Here is a 16,493-nt window from a genome sequence, read left to right on the forward strand (position 1 = left end):
GGATGAGGGCTGCATGGCCCCAGGCCTAGCAATGCCCCCGAAAAGGCTGAGCAATCTTTCAGATGCCTGGCTTTGTCAGAGCACTACTGGACCAGAAGCAAGCCCTCAAGAATGGACAAGGGAGAGGAGAGCTATACAGTTTTAGTTAGACAGATGGGTTAATTCTCCTATAAAATCATAGAATCATAGAATAGTAGGGTTGGAAGGGGCCTACAAGGCCATCGAGTCCAACCCCCTGCTCAATGCAGGAATCCAAGTCAGAGCATCCCTGACAGATGGCTGTCCAGCTCGTCTTGAATGCCCCCAGTGTGGGAGAGCCCACCACCTCCCTAGGGAATTGGTTCCACCGTCGTATTGCTCTAACAGTCAGGAAGTTTCTCCTGATGTTCAGCCGGAATCTGGCTTCCTGTAACTTGAGCCCATTATTCCGTGTCCTGCACTCTGGGATGATCGAGAAGGGATCCTGGCCTTCCTCTCTGTGACAACCTTTCAAGTACTTGAAGAGTGCTATCCTATCTCCCCTCAGTCTTCTCTTCTCAAGGCTAAACATGCCCAGTTCTTTCAGTCTCTCCTCATGGGGCTTTGTTTCCAGTCCCCTGATCGTCTTTGTTGCCCTCCTCTGAACCCCCTCCAGTTTGTCTGCATCCTTCTTAAAGTGTGGCGCCCAGAACTGGACACAGTACTCCAGATGAGGCCTAACCAGTGCTGAGTAGAGGGGAACTAGTACTTCCCGGGATTTGGAAGCTATGCTTCTATTAATGCATCCTCAAATAGCATTTGCCTTTTTTGCAGCCACATCACATTGTTGGCTCATATTCAGCTTGTGATTGACAACAATTCCAAGATCCTTCTCGCTTGTAGTGTTGTTGAGCCACGTATCCCCCATCTTGTAACTGTGCATTTGGTTTCTTTTTCCTAGGTGCAGAACTTGGCATTTATCCCTATTAAATGTCATTCTGTTGTTTTCTGCCCAGTGTTCCATTCTATCAAGATCACTTTGAATTCTGTTTCTGTCTTCCAAAGTATTAGCTATCCCGCCCAATTTTGTGTCATCTGCAAATCTGATCAGCATTCCCTGCACCTCCTCCTCCAAGTCATTAATAAAAATGTTGAAGAGCACTGGGCCCAGCGGTACCCCACTCATTATCTCTCCCCAGGTTGAGAAGGTCCCATTGATAAGCACTCTTTGAGTCCGATTCTGTAGCCAACTGTGGATCCACCGGATCGTTGTTTCATCTAGCCCACTTTGAGCTAGTTTGCTCATCAGGATATCATGGGGCACTTTGTCGAACGCTTTGCTGAAGTCGAGGTATATTATGTCTACAGCATTCCCACGGTCCACAAGGGAGGTTACTTGATCAAAAAATGAGATCAGATTCATCTGGCATGTTGGCTTCGAGTAATCACTGTGAGTTAAAATCAAAGTGAGTTAAAAGTTCTTTACTTCAAATGGGTACCCGCAATCCTGTTTCGTGTGTGTGAATGTGTGCTATTTGTACTAATAATGTAAGTATGATCAACTAGGCAACCTCAAGTTCATAACAAGTTGACAGTATTTTATTATAGAATAACTTCCATCTGCTTAAATACTGAAGACATTTGTGCTGCAAGGATCTTTTGTCAGAGTTCAGTAACCATTGTGTTAAGAAATGTGAAAGTGCACCATTTTGTTAGTAAACTAAATCTGGGGAAAGGTCAAATGTTGTTTGTGTGAAAAAAATACTGACCCTGGTTCATGCTCCTTTAGTTCAGTTAGATTGTTAGGGTATTTCCCGATGAGCTAAAGTCCTATCCAAGATTCCTTGATTGCCAGAAAAAATCTGGAAGTGTGTGACTTCTCTCTCAAAACAGTGGGTTGGTTAAATTGCAACCCCAAATGATTAAAGCACTCCCAGACCACAAAGAAAGCTTAAATTTGGTAAACACACATTGCCCAAGACATATTGCCAGGAAAATGTAAAATGAGACATTTTGCACCTAATGGGCAAAACTTGTGTCACTGAGTTTACTTCATAACAAACTCCAGCGGCAGCACCCATCACAGAGCAAGGGAAGGCAAGCTACATATGGGATAAAATATATTGTGGGTGGGAGTTCCCATTGTCTCTTGAAGCTTGGATTTCCCATGGCAAAAAGAAACATGAAATCTATGCCTGCAGAATAGAAACTTCATTTACAAGAACTGTCTGTTGTTACTGGTAGGACTGAACAAGCTATGTCCAAAACAAAGAAAGGATGAAGGTACACTTTAATGTATCTTATAAATCAATCCCAACATCATTTGAATAGTTCTGGTTAGAATAAGTAAACAAAGTCTAGTAAGTTTTACTTAGAATCTAAAAATGTTTTTTATCTAACAAGAAATTATTGACTCCCAAGAAGCTGTTTAGGGTTGGGATCTGTTTACAATAAGTACTGAACTACATTCTTGGAATTTAAAGAGCCAGTTCAGGGGGCTGTTGAAGGAGGGAATTGTTGAAAAAGGAATTCTTCAAAAACTCCCCAGCGCATCCGTAGGTGGAAGATGTATATATCCTCTCGATCATGGACATGTCTTCACTGTTGTGTTAAAGTGTTGCCTCTGTCAGGTGACAGAGCGCAGGACAGGAAGGCCTGGCGTGCTATGGTCCATGGGGTCACGAAGAGTCGGACACGACTGAACGACTGAACAACAACAACAACAACACGCACTTGGCTCAGACAGGAGGAAAGGAGGGGTTTGCAGTGGCAGCCAGGAACGTGTATCTGATTGGGGCAAGGCAAGCACTACACATGAGGCTGGGCAGAAAGCTATTTAACTTCCCCCTTCAAATACATCTAACAATCCTGGACTGGTGGGAGGTGAGCTTCATGGGGCAGCCACGAACGTATCTATGTTTTTGTGTTGCATTTGCTGCCGCTTCTAATTGGCATATTGGGGTACACAACAACTTCCTTGTCAGTGGTCTTCAGATCTCTCTCCCCCGCGCCCCCCAAGCATCTGCCTGGGCTTCTTCTCAGCGCTGCCTACCGGTTGTGTCCAATGTTAGTCTAACGTAAGCCCCATTCCGCCTTCTTTGCCCTCCTACCCTCTTTGTGCGGCTTGCGCTGCCCTCGTTCGTCTCTCTCCCTCTCCCCCCCCCCGCCCTTCCGCCGCTCCTGCTCCGGTTTACACGCCTCCTGATTGGACACAAAAGTCGGCGCCTCCTCGCTCGGCGTGAGAGGCTGGGGAGGGGCCAGAAGAAGCGGCTGGAGCCTGCTGTCCAAACGCACGTTTCGAACATGAGTTAGCTGGGCAGAGGCTGCCGAGCCGGGAAGGGGGACCGCGGCTTCTTCACCTCAGAGCTCGCCGACGGCAGCGGCCGGGCGTCCCGGCAGCTGCCTGCCGACGAAGCGAAAGGGAGCGCGCGTCGCGGTGAGTGGAGGCGCAGGCCACAGACGAGGTGCGGACGGGGCGACCGCGCGTCGGCGGCTTCGTCTGGGGGTGCCTTGCCCCGCTCCGCCTCGAGGCGGCGGCGGCGGCGGCGGCGTCTGCAGGTGCCTGCGCTCGGGAGGGCGCTTGGCGGAGAAAGGCGCGAGGCTAGACGTGGCGCTTCCGTGCCTCTGGCTCCAGGCAGCCCGCAGGGGCGAACGGGGACCCTGGACAGCGCTAGGAGGAAGGGAGGGGCTCGCGCAGGAGGCCGCGATTCCGCCCGCCCCGCCCCGCCCCGCCGAAGCGGCGTGGCCCGCCTCGCCCCCTCTGCCCAGTTGGGCACCTTTATTCTCCCTCTCTCCTCCGCCGCATGGCTTCACGCCCCCGTCTCTGGCGTGGTGGGTTCGCCTTCACCGGGACTCTGATGCTGTCCTCCTCTGGGCATGATCCACCCGAGGCATGTGGGCGGGGGAGGATACGGCTGCCATCTTCGCCCCCTCCCTCTGGGCGTCCTTGGGGCGTTTGTTCCCCGCGCCTCTCTTCCCCACCCGTCCTCCACCGGCTGGTGGCTTGGAGCGCCGGCGAGCCACTCAGAGGGCTTGTGCAGCGCGGGCTGCTCAGCCGCGACTCGGGAGCTGGGATCCCAGCCCCGAGGTGGATGTGGCAGCGTCCGCGTCGCCGGGCCCCCCGCCCCCCCTCCCGCAGGAAAGAAGGGCCGCGAATTCCGCCCGTCACTTTGGCCCCCGCCTGTCGCGCCGCTTCGGTGTCCAGTCCAGCCAGAGGCTCCCGGGCTGAAGCCGCAGCCGCAGCCGCAGCGTCGCCGCGGAAGCCCGGGCGCCCCGCCTGCCCCTCCCCTCGGCCGAGCCAGGCGGCTGGCGCGCGCGTCTCGGGCTGCCCGGTTCCCACGCTCCGTCCTCCTCCAGAACGCGCGGCAGAGGGCGAAGCGGCCGGGGCCAGCGCCGTAGGGTCAGGACAAGCTCCGGGCTTCCAGGTCCCGGCAAGCAGGGCAGGTTCGTGGGAAGGGAGGAAGCGAGCCTCTTCCACCCTGTCAGCAGCCAGTGGGGAGGTCGCGAGCGAGGCGGCCCGGCGCTTCCTAGGGCCGGCCGAGTCGAGGATTGCCAACTTTTCAAGCGGCCGCCGTAGGTGCGCCTCTGCTAGCGCCTTGCTGTACAGACGCAAGCGGGGGATAGTGCTGGATTCGTGTGGTTATTTATAATATTTGCGTGCCTTTTCCCATCCATAATGGTTCACAACAAGAGTGACTTTATTTATTTATTTCATTTTAAATCTCAGGCTTCATCCAATGAAGGCATTTGGTGGCAGTGGCCGCTGGTGGCTCTGATTTCGGTGGGGTTGTGAATCCATTCTGGGTTTCAGTCAGAACCAGCCAGAGCTCTAAAGGAGCTTATCCAAGGTGCCAAAACTATTTTGGGGGTAGCGTTCAGCACCATGGAGAGCACCTTTAGAATTCTTGCCTGTTCTGAGTGAAACCCAGAATGTATCACAGTCCCACCGAAATCAGAGCCACCAGCCTCCACTGGTGGCATACAAGGGACTCCCCTCTCATTTTATCCTGTGAGGTAAGCTAGGCTGAGTGAAAGTGATTGGCCCAAAGTCACCCAATGAGCATCACTGTTGAGTGGGAATTTGAATCTGGATCTCCTGGTTTCAGACTGTTATTTCTAACCACTAACCCCGCACTGGCTCTCTGATTAAACAATTGAAAATAATATCAGTTAAAATAATATCAACTCAAACATGAATCAGCAGTCAACCGAAACAAGGGGGAGACTAGCAGATAAAACAATGGCAGAGCACCAGAGGACCAAATGATCAGGGGAAATAAAAAAAGAAAAGGCGTAACTAAAAAAATAAGATTTTGTCTCCTCTCAAACAGGAAGAAAGGGAGAGGGAATTCCACAGCTTAGGGGGCACCGCTTAGGAGTTGTGAAAAGCTTTGCGTTATTTTTCTGTGCATCCAGCAGCTATTAAAAATGCATGAGCAGGCCATGGCTGGTTTATTTCTGGTTAGATGTTATCCTGGCCAAGTATGCACCCCACCCTGGTGAGAGGAGGAGAAATTAGTGGAAGTTTATAAAAACCTCCCCTACCTGATTTCTTCACCCTTCTTCTTGCACTTGGCTTCAAAACATATTGTTGCATGGGTGCATCTAAGTGTACAAAACAGGTTGCTTCCAGACATTAGTTTTCTTTCTTTCTTTCTTTCTTTCTTTCTTTCTTTCCATTCTCTAAAAAAATGCCTTAATTTTATTCCAAGTCTTGAAATGTTGAACATGTCCTAGGCTAGGAAAACAGTGTTATTTGGCAAAAAGCAGCTTGTCTTCTACTTTGATTTTGTATCCTTTGCAAATGACTCTGCCCCAATCACAGCTGTGTTGTTTTTAATGAGCTTAGAAAACAAGTTCTTATTTCTAAAACCTAGCCTGACTGGCTGGTGCATTGTTAACTTGTTATGCTTTAGTATGCTGTGTTCTTTTCGTAAAGATCTGTTGGTGGCAGAGTTAAAGCAGTGAGCTATACAGTAGTTAGGAATATGTTACTTTTTTGATTGATCAGTGAGGCATCGGATTGCTGGATTTGTGGACAGTATTTAATGTTTAACAAGGATGTCGTTACTAATTCTGATGCTGTATTTGCTATTTGTGTTAATAGTTGTTATTGTGGGGGAGTAAAAGCTAAAGAATGTTTGAAATAATACAGCCAAAAGTTTATTTGTTTCTTAGCTGTTTTCCCCCCTTTTCTAATTTCATATAGCTGGCATGTTCATTTAATGTTCATTTAATATGATTTTTATTAATTTTCTGACTGTATTATTGAGTGGCTGGAAATTGGGTGGCACCTTAAAAACTAACATTTCTCGTGGCATAAGCATTCATGGGCCTGCTTTATGTGCATTGTGACAGTCAGTTCTGGTCCAGAAAAGCTTATGCTACAATGTGTTTGATCAATGTTAAGATGCTACCAGAATTTTTCTGACATTATTATACTTGCTTACGGCTTGCCATTTTTGTGTTATTCTTCTAACTTTGACAGGGACAGTAAATTTTCATGGAGAGAATGATACCTTACATCTCAAAATATTCTGTTCTGTAATGCCAGAACAATGTAGCAAACCAAAGAGTTATGTTAATAAAGACTCTTTCATAAGAAAATGTAAAGAAGCAGCAAAATGTTTAGCTCCCAGTTTCCCTAGTTAAGGCAGCCTTGCTCCAACCTGGTGCCCTCCAGCTGTGTTGGTTGATAACTCCCATCATCTCCAGTCACAATATGACCATGCTGATGGGGATGATGGAAGATGTAGTCCAACACATCTGGAGGATGCTAGGTTGGGAAAGGCCAAACAAGGCTAAAAGGGACTACAATTAAATATTAGAGCAGAATTGTTACTGAAATTTCCTCTGAGAATTTCCGAATTTGCTATTAATCAGTGAAATTTGATAAAATTTGGAGAAGTAACAATATCGTGATTGGATGGCTAAGATCACCAGTTTTGGGGATGTATAGTTTAATGACTAGTTTGTGGGTCAGATACAGAATAAAATGTGAGGGTCTAAAATGAAGTCTGCAAGGCAATAATAATAATAATAATAATACTGAATATGTGATGAAGGCTGTTCAGATGCTTCCAGCTGCTTAGATTCATAGAAGATGTTCCCCCATTCTGCATTTTTCATTTTATGGGATCAACAGATTAACACACAGCCTGATCATCATCAGCATTGCAAACATAACTACCCTTCTATTGTTACCGAGCTAGAATAGCCAAGAAGATTAAACCTGAAATGTTGTAAATGTGAATATCTGTCTTTAGAATTCACTGTTGTGGATTCTGATGTGAGTTTTGAATACAGAATGGATCTTTAATTCTTATGAACACAAAATTGCTGGTAGTAGTTTTCACGGGTGTAGGATTCTCCACCAATGTTTTTGTTTTGTTTTTTTAAAAACACACATAGGGGAGCAGGACAAGTAAATTAAAGCAAACAGAAGGTGCTGTCTCATACTGTTTTTCTTACATTGTTGTAAACATTGACAACAACTCTGATAGGGATAGCAGCTATTGAAAAACATGGTTTCTTATATAATAGCACTTGCCTGGGCTTGAGGTGATGAAACGGGCTAGGACAGCCTTACCCAACCTGGTACCATCCAGATGTGTTGGACTCCAACCCCAGCCAACATGCACAATGGCTGGGAATGATGGGAGTTGTAGTCCAAAACATCTGGGGGTTGATGGGTTGGGGAAGGGTTCACTAGGGGAATTTTTTTTTATTTGCCATTAAGGCACAATCATATGTGTGAGTGCATATTTGTGTTTCAGCTTGTTTTCACCTTTTTATCAAAAAGCATTTCATGAAATCTAATGATTCTGGAGTTGAGATTAAGCCCTATTGTACCCTGTCAGTCATGACAAGACAAGATACCTTGTTGGATAAAAGACAGGATGACCCATCAGCTGAACTGATTATTATGTCTAAATAGCAAAGCAGAGAAAGGAATCCTTTCAATCTACAATCACAGCAGGGAAGGAAAAGAAACAGGAAAGTGGAAAAGGGTAACTTGTGATTCTTTTCTCTTATGATAACAGAGCATGTAGCTAATGGCTGTACAATAATGAAAAATATTTCAATATAATAAAATTGCAATAGAATAACAGTGCAGTAGAATATAAGTAACAATTATTTGAGGGTTCTTCTTGTTGTTCTACCTTCAGTGAGTATATGATATTATTTTATTTACTAATGTATTAATTGTACCTGCTGTTTGGGGGTCATTCATTAAATCTGCCATGCCTCTTCGATAGCATAATGTATTACATTGGTATTTAAAGTGAAGAGGTTCATTTCCTTGCTTTCATTTGTCTTGCCTCTTCTCATGTGACCCTCATTTGATGTAACCTCAGTCAGTCTTGCTCCATGGATGCAAAAACAAAGCTTACAGGTGACTTTATATAGCATCCTTACAGTATCTCAAAGCTATAAAACCCCACCTGCATCCCACTCCTAAACCTGTTTGCTTGGAAGTTGGTCCCATTGAAATCAGTAAGTCTTTGGGTCAATTCACACCAGTATGACGGATCCACACATGGTGGGATGTGTGGGATTGAGCCTCAGCTTTGTGTATGTTCCCCACAAAATATATAGAACATTCCATGTGACAGAATATAGGCCTCACTGACCTGATCCAATCACCTTATTCTATGGCACGTACATGGATCTTGTGCACAGAGTATATGTCACATATGCCACATAGTACATAAGGGGACACTGGGGAAGGTTGAGGCTTATTTCCCCTACTCAACATATGTGAAACCTATATGCTGGAGCAAATTATGAATGGGCCTTTTCTTCTTCAAAGAAATATGTTTAGGATTGCATCCCTAGGGGAGCAAGCTAACCATAATTGAGGATGAACTGAATCAAACTAATAAAGCATTCTGCAAAAAAAGAACACAATATTTCATGAGTATAGATAGACTGTCATGGCTTCTATGTAAAGAGAGAATAAATCAAAGTAGAGGGCTATATACCTTACTCAGAGATTGTTGTTGTAAATCCTGTGCTAAAAACCAATACAACTGAAAGAGCTTTTATGGCATAGAATCATAGAATAGTAGGGTTGGAAGGGGCCTACAAGACCATTGAGTCCAACCCCCTGCTCAATGCAGGAATCCAAGTCAGAGCATCCCTGACAGATGGCTGTCCAGCCTCGTCTTGAATGCCTCCAGTGTGGGAGAGCCCACTACCTCCCTAGGTAATTGGTTCCATTGTCATACTGCTGTAACAGTCAGGAAGTTTGTCCTGATGTTCAGCCGGAATCTGGCTTCCTGTAACTTGAGCCCATTATTCTGTGTCCTGCACTCTGGGATGATCGAGAAGAGATCCTGGCCTTCCTCTCTGTGACAACCTTTCAAGTACTTGAAGAGCACTATCCTATCTCCTCTCGGTCTTCTCTTCTCGAGGCTAAACATGCCCAGTTCTTTCAGTCTCTCTTCATAGGGCTTTGTTTCCAGTCTCCTGATCATCTTTGTTGCCCTCCTCTGAACCCTCTCCAGTTTGTCTGCATCCTTCTTAAAGTGAGGTGCCCAGAACTGTACACACAGTACTCCAGATGAGGCCTAACCAGTGCTGAGTGGAGGGGAACTAGTACTTCCCGGGATTTGGAAGCTATGCTTCTATTAATGCAGGCCAAAATAGCATTTGCCTTTTTTGCAGCCATATCACATTGTTGACTCATGTTCAGCTTGTGATCTACAACAATTCCAAGATCCTTCTCGTAGAGATGGCGGAGAATTCCACCACGGACTCCAGTGTGGCCGAATTCCAGTGAATTCAGCCCCCGGAGTCCGTGGCGGAACGGAGCAATCGCCATCGCCACCCCGCGAAGTCTTGGCAGACTGGCTCCTACCTGCCTCTGGTGGGTCCAGATCCGGCCACTGCTGTCTGCCATCCGCTCTGCGGCTGAGAATGGCATCCTGCGTAGCAGACGCCATTTGCGTCCCCGCTTTACCTGTGATAGGCTACGTAAAGATTTACGTAGCCTATCACGGCAAAGAGCAGGGATGCAAATGGCGTCTGCTATATCATTTGCGTCACTACTCTTTTCGTGATAGGCTACGTAAATACTTACATAGCCTATCATGGCTAAAGTGGGGATGCAAATGGCTTCCGCTATGCCATTTGCATCCCTGCTCTTTGCCGCGATAGGCTACATAAATATTTACGTAGCCTATCATGGCAAAGCAGGGACACAAATAGTGTCCCCTACACGGGACGCCATTTGCAACCGCAGCCTGGCAGCGGACGGAAGTCTGTCTGCCAGCGGCCCTGCCACGGAGTGGAGCCGGCCAGGGAGGATTCTGGGGGGGGGGGGAGGAACAGATCGCCTCCCCCCCCGGCGGACCCCCACGGACGCAGGTAAAAAAAGCTTTGCTGAAGTCGAGGTATATTATGTCCACAGCATTCCCACAGTCTACAAGGGAGGTGGTTGTTGTTGTTGTTGTTCAGTTGTTCAGTCGTGTCCGACTCTTCATGACCCCATGGACCATAGCACGCCAGGCCTTCCTGTCCTGTACTCTCTCCCGGAGCGTGCTCAAGTCCATATTCATTGGATCAGTGATGCTATCTAGCCATCTCATCCTCTGCCGTCCCCTTCTCCTTTTGCCTTCAGTCTTTCTCAGCATCAGGGTCTTTTCCAGAGAGTTTTCTCTTCTCATTAGGTGGCCAAAATATTTGAGCTTCAGCTTCAGTATCTGTCCTTCCAAGGAGCAGTCAGGGTTGATTTCCTTTAGGATTGACTGATTTGACCTCTTTGCAGTCCAGGGGACTCGTAAGAGTCTTCTCCAGCACCACAGTTCGAAAGCATCAATTCTTCGGCGCTCAGCCTTCCTTATAGTCCAGCTCTCACAGCCATACATTACTACTGGGAAAACCATAGAATTGATTAGATGGACCTTTGTTGGCAAGGTGATGTCTCTGCTTCTTACTATGCTGCCTAGGTTTGCCATAGCTTTCCTCCCAAGGAGCAAGCATCTTTTAATTTCATGGCTACAGTCACCATCTGCGGTGATCTTGGAGCCCAAGAAAATAACATCTGTCACTGCTTCCATTTCTTCCCCTTCCATATGCCAGGAAGTGATGGGGCCAGGTTACCTGATCAAAAAATGAGATCAGATTCATCTGGCAGGATTTGTTCTTGACAAATCCGTGTTGGCTTCGAGTAATCACTGCATTGTTTTCAAGGTGCTTACAGATGGATTTCTTTATAATCTGCTCCAGAGTTTTCCCAGGGATTGGTGTCAGACTGACTGGTCTGTAGTTCCCAGGTTCCTCTTTTTTACCCTTTTTGAAGATAGCGACAACATTAGCCCTCCTCCAGTCATCTGGCACTTCACCCGTCCTCCAAGATTTCTCAAAGAGAATAGGCAGAGGTTCTGAGAGTTCTTCTGCTAGATCCTTTATTACTCTTGAGTGCAGTTCATCTGGCCCTGGAGATTTGAACTCATTCAAAGTATTTAGGTGTTCCTTGACCGTATGCAGTATGTCAGTATACACACTTGGTAGCAGTTGCAACCATATTTGTCATATATTAAAATCTTTCTCCTGAGGTTTTTTTTTTTTCCATTGTGCAGCTATAGAATATTTTCTCAGGCACATACTTAATGGACACTGAAATAAATCTGCTAAAGATGGTACAGCTGGATGATGACAGCTTCCTAGAGATAGAATAAAATAGGTTACAGTAGTGCATTAACAGATTGTTTTGAATTTTTTGGAACAGTTTAAAAATCAACAAGAGCTCCATATAATCCAGACAAGTTCCTTTTTATGTTTATCCCAATAGAGTAGTAGAGGGTTATGGGAGGGTAGAAAGGTGAACATGAACAGTGAAGAAAACGATAGCATTATATTTCCATATGTAGAAAGCAGGGGATAGTAAGCATAGGCAGGTTTTGGAAAATTAGGAAAGTAGCCATTTAAAGGTATCTCTGCCCCCTTCCATATCACTTTGTATTGTTATAGGTCCTAGGCATAATCTAGTCCATATTGAAAATCGGTCAGTTGTATCATGGAGGATCTTAAGGAGAATAATTTGGATTGTGTATGCGCACATGGGTGTATATACAAGTGGGACTAAGTATCAGTTCTTAGGTGCTTCTGTTCAAAGTACCTTGTGGCTCTTGCATGTACCCACTGATAGAAATTGCTTAAGTAACATTAATTATATAGCTCTGCAAGAAAAGTATAGTAAGGATACATTTATTACATTGATGAAATGTTGATGACAATTTCTATTTGCTCATTTTAGTAAACAGCTTTTAGACCACACTTCCTAAATGCCATGAAATAAAGTTCATGGAGATGTTAGTTGTGTCTGTTTGTTTATCTTTATTGCATTTCCCATGAGTTCAAGGGGGGTAATAGCATTGTAATGGATATGCTGCTGTGTACAAAGCTTGAACATCCCAAGCCACTACTGAGCCTTACTAAGCTAGACACCAACTCTTCCACACATCTGTAATACAAATTATTCCTGCTTATCGGGGTGGGGTCTGAGACCCATGTTTCCCCTGGGAATGTGTGTGCCAAGAAAGAGAATTTGGGCAGCCAGAAAACCAGTTTGAGTTTTTGGACTTTACTGGCAAGAAGCAGTCTTAGGTCTCAATGGTATGCATAGCATTGTGCCCTTAGAGGGCTACTTCTTTGGGATGTCCTGTTGTTTTTGGCACTTGGTGTCTCTTTATATGCTTCCTCTCCACCCGCTCCCTCCTCACTCAAGCTGTATCTTTGTAAATACACAGATCTGATAAAAGCATCACAAGTCTGCAGTACGTTTTCCTTACAAGAAAACTGACTCTGTAAAAGGCTGCTCCCTGGTATGTCCTACTGCATGGAGACCTGGGAAACATGAAACAATCTTATATAATACACAAACTTCATCTGAAAGCATCAGAATCAGTGAGTTGTGCTCTTCTATTTAATTTTTTAAAGTCAGGATTCTGTAGAAGAGAGTGACAATGTTTCAAGTGGTCAAAGGGCCAGTGCTTCCCAAAGACTATTTGTTTAAGATGTAAATTGGTTCATAAATTCATTGAACGGCTAGCAAGTTTGTTTATATTTAGATAATATCATGGGCACAGCTAGAATTGAATCTTGAACTAGCTTCCAAGGTACCTCTACCAACTAATTAATGAGAAATGTTCCACATAAAGATGATTATAATTTGTGTATACATAGTTAATTTTCATTTAATACTACATCTTCTAGGAAGAAAACTGTGGTCTCAATATAAAGAGATAAACCTAGCAGAGACTGCAATAAAAAATTAATCCCTTGTATATGCTATAGTCTGTTTTGGTTGTGAAGTTTACTAGAGCTTGGTTAGACAAGCTCCAGCATTGTATAGATCATTTTCCCCAAGGTTTGGTACTATCTCTGGATCTTTACAAAATATCCTTTGGGGCTGTTTATCTGACCTGAGATTGGTGTCAAGAAGTTAGGTTAAAAGTCTATGAAATTGTAAGGCAATTTGGTAAGATGTCACAAACACTACAAGTCAATTGTAGAGACCTCTCAGGAAAAGATGTGGCATTTTTTTCTTTCTTTTTGTGTGTGGCTTTTTTTAGCGTTTTCGACTGATACTTATAATTGCCGACCAAATTCCAAATCAAGCCAATGGGACATTGCAGCCTACAGTGACTGCAATAAAGTCTCATATGGTTATTCTTGGTTGGCAAACACAGATATAAAAATTAGAAAATCACAAATTTGACTTAAAACTATGAGATTTTTAAAATACATCAGAATATCTGTTTGTCTGCAGAAATGTTACTCTTAGGCCTAGAGCCAAAACTAATGAGAATTTGATAAAAGCATCACAATTTTTTTCAGTTAAAAGTGCTATTTATATTCTTATGCAGTATTCCTATAATTAAGATCCTATAATTTCAAAATTCATTGTCCTAATGTGTGTGGGTTTTTTTTGATACCTTAATGGGCTCCAGTAGTTAATATGCTAGGTGTTTCCTTTTCCTAAAACTGACCAGAAAGAAATAAGACAGTATGTATGTCAGCATAACCAAATGGTCATCAGTCACCATTTATCCAGAGGCACACTGGCACAAATGCATCCAAAAACACATTGGTATACAACTTCCCTCCCTCCTATCCATCCCATCTTGTTATACCCTTCAAATGTGGTATTAAACCACGTATGTTAAGTTTTTTCAGCTTTTTACAAGTGGTCAGATATAAAAAGAAAAAACAGACCAAAGAGAAATATCATTAACTTACATCTACCCCTATTCTCCCTCCCTACTGTGCCACTCATCCCTTTCATGCAGTTTTCCTTACACAATCTAAAAGACCCTCGTGTTCTAATATAGCCTTCCCCAACCTAGTGCCCTTCAGACGTTTTGGACTACAGCTCCCATCATCCCTGACCATTGGTCATGCTAGCTGGGTCTGATGAGAGATGTAATCCAAAACATCTGGAGGGCACCAGACTGGAGTAGGGTGTTCTAATAAGTATACAATATGTATATAATCTCTTGTTTATTTGAGATTTTCAGGTTCCAGATATTCTGTAAATTGCCCACCATTCTTACATATATTCTTACAGATATTCTGTAAATTGCCAATTAAATTGCCCCTTTTCTGCTTATCTGCTGAACTTGCTGTGACCAAGCCTGGCTTGCCTTTACTTTGAGGCCTGTAGGAGGCCAAAGGCAATTTCCTTCTCTAACCCCCTGGAATAACTCCCTCCTTGAAAGCCCCCTTATGGGCAGGGGGAAGGGAAAAAAGGCCGTCTTATTTGGGAGAGTTTTAGGGGTGCAGCACTCTGAATACACTGGTTCTTGGGTGTTTCAGAGCACACATTCATACTTCAGCAAAACCCTTAATGCCAAATTAGGCATACTGGGGCAGTCGTTTATGCGTCTTTCTCTGTTCACATATAAACCTGGGGGCAGGGGATCTTACATTAACAGTAAAGAGAGCATTCAGGAGAGGGCCAGTGAACCTCCCTCCCCTATGTCCATTGTTCCAGGCACTTTTTTCAGTCCTAATTCCATTCTGTGATCAGAGCTAGGAATGTTGATAAGTGCTTAGAGCAACAATCTCAGGTTAGGTGGGGAGGGGAGTTCAGCACCTGCTCCTACGAATTCTTTTACTGTTAAAATGAGACACAGAGCCTTCTTATAGTTGAAAGAAGGCATGTTCCTGCCTTCTGCATATATCATTTGGACCTTATTTTCTCTTACTTACTGAAAATAAAATGGGGGTAGTCATGTTACCTTTCTCCTCCTTGTTGCCATTTTTTTTATATTGTGCAAGTCACACATTCAGAAGAATAGCGTAAAAAAGTGTACTACTTCAGAGTAAAGGTGGAGAGACTGTTTAACTTCCCCTGAAATACTATCCAGATGTAGGAATGCAACTCCCATCAGCCCAAGTCAGCATAGCTAATGGTGGGCGAGTATGGGAGTTGTAGGCTAACAACATCTGGAGGGCTTCATGTTCCCCATCCCTCATCCAGAACTTGCAAGAACAGGAAGAAAGATTCTACCCCAAATGTGCTGGCTTTCTATGGGCAGAGGAAATCAAACAAACATAGAGAAGCATTCAAATGTGCAATCCCGAATTTGCAGCCTAAAGTAGTAGAGATCCCAAGAATCACATGTTTAGTCTGAACATAATGTTGACATGTGTAGCATCTGGTAAAATGAGGCCTTCTCCACAGGAGTGTTTTCACATTATGCCAATGTTATGAAATAATACTTTAAAAAATGGACAAAGCTAGATAGCAATACAGAAGAGGCATGGGGAGACTTCAAGCTTGTGGGGTTTTTTTAGTTAGGAACCTGAGGTCCACCAGTTGGAGCCAGGTGCAAAATGGTAACTTGTGGGTGGAGCCAGATGCAATATGTTGGCTCAGGGGGTGGAGCCAATCACCTACTGCACCCTATGAACCAAACATGTAAGGATGATCTACATAAAGAAGTACAAATGTACATCTGAGTTACTACAAATTAGGGCAGCCTTTCTCAACCTGGCACCCTCCAGATGTTTTGGACCAATTCCCATCAGCTTTAGACAGCATGGCCAATGGTTAGGAATGCTGGGAGTTGTTGTCCAAAACTTCTGGAGGACACCAGGTTTGGGAAGGCCGAGTTAGAGATTCTAACAACCTGATACAGAAGGGAAAAAGCTGCTTTGTTGTTGCCAAGAAACTTTGGCTATCTACTGCAAATTATCCAAAGATCTATCAGTAGATCACAATCTATCTTCTGCACCCCTCCCCCGATATAGAAGACACATCATCACTGCTGTACCACTTCAACGAGGGAGGAATCGTTAAAAATAAAAACAAAGTGGTCATGATTGCCCATGTGTATGCAGTAAGCAGGGCATTTGGACTTAAGGAATAGCTATAAAAGAGTTCATGCATGCACTGAATCAAAAACATATTGATTGCCCGGAGGCCTAGGCAAAGCAAATAGTAATTAAATAATTTCTTCCAAGCCAAAGGCTTCCATTGACTAGAAGTGATTAATATAGTTAATATTATGACCTTCAGGAGA

The 16,493-nt window shown here is 44.5% G+C and overlaps 1 protein-coding gene across 6 annotated transcripts in view; it reads left to right on the forward strand.

The window, feature by feature from the left end:
- The first annotated feature begins 3,196 nt into the window (after positions 1–3,196).
- The window catches only part of GUCY1A1 (guanylate cyclase 1 soluble subunit alpha 1), a 41,248-nt gene continuing 27,951 nt past the window's right edge, over positions 3,197–16,493 (forward strand). The window contains exons 1-2 of one of the 6 annotated variants that reach the window (XM_084856340.1): positions 3,197–3,422; positions 12,714–12,870. The gene's annotated coding sequence lies outside the window, so the exon portion shown is untranslated. The other 5 variants (XM_084856338.1, XM_084856339.1, XM_084856337.1 and 2 more) reach the window with 5 other exon arrangements.

This window comes from Heloderma suspectum, chromosome 5, assembly GCF_057233095.1.
Source record: "Heloderma suspectum isolate Gila_16-S chromosome 5, 16-S_ref, whole genome shotgun sequence".
NCBI classification, from domain to species: domain Eukaryota; kingdom Metazoa; phylum Chordata; class Lepidosauria; order Squamata; family Helodermatidae; genus Heloderma; species Heloderma suspectum.